Source organism: Octopus bimaculoides, chromosome 13, assembly GCF_001194135.2.
Source record: "Octopus bimaculoides isolate UCB-OBI-ISO-001 chromosome 13, ASM119413v2, whole genome shotgun sequence".
Taxonomy (NCBI): Eukaryota; Metazoa; Mollusca; class Cephalopoda; order Octopoda; family Octopodidae; genus Octopus; species Octopus bimaculoides.
The window spans coordinates 56153447-56154324 of record NC_068993.1 but is presented as its reverse complement, the minus strand read 5'-3'; positions in this window follow the sequence as shown (position 1 = coordinate 56154324).

The following is an 878-nucleotide window of genomic DNA, read 5'->3' as shown; positions in this document are numbered from 1 at the left end:
CTAACCCTAACCCTAACCCTATCACCGATAGAATTGTTTCAGAATCGTTTGTTTATGTAGTCGGCACTTAATGTATATCGGCTGAATGGACGTCAGTGATTGGTTGAAATTACAGAAATACGACAACTTTAACATGGAATAACTTTAGGGATTTCTTTTTTTTTAAAGAAGACTAAGAGAAAAAAGATGTTTTATATGACACATTCTACCAGTGTTCCAAGTTTCAAAGTGTTTCGTTAATGAAAAATGTGGCCCCCGTTTTAAAAAAAGATCCCTTGTTTGTCCCCTCTATGTTTAGCCCCTTGTGGGCAATAAAGAAATAAGAATCGTTAGCACGCCGGGGCAAAAAGCTTAGCTATATTCCGTCCGTCTTCGTGTTGTGGGTTCAAATTCCGTCGAGGTTGACTTTGTCTTTCATCCATTCGGGAGTTGATAAAATAAGTAGCAGTTGAACAGTGGGGGGTTGATGTAATCAACTTATCTCCCACTCCTGAAATAGCTGGCCTTGTACCAAAATATGAAATTATTATCTAAATGCAACTGCAAACAAAATTACCAACAGTAATCACGAAAAGCAATACGTGACATATTTGCAGGTCAGAAGCTGAAGTTAAAATGTCGAAGCCACAAAAGAAATTCGGTTGTGACTTATCTACAACTGCGAACATATGCAGCGTAAATAAACTTTAGTGAACACATGTTAAGAGCTAAAAAACCAGAAGGATAGGCCTGCAAACAGTAACAAAAAAAAAAGACAAAAACAATAAAATGAAATGAAAATTCAACACATAAACAGACGGATAAATAAACACAAGAAGCAGGATGTAAGATTTGAACCCGTGTATTTTATTTAACACACACACATTTATATATATATA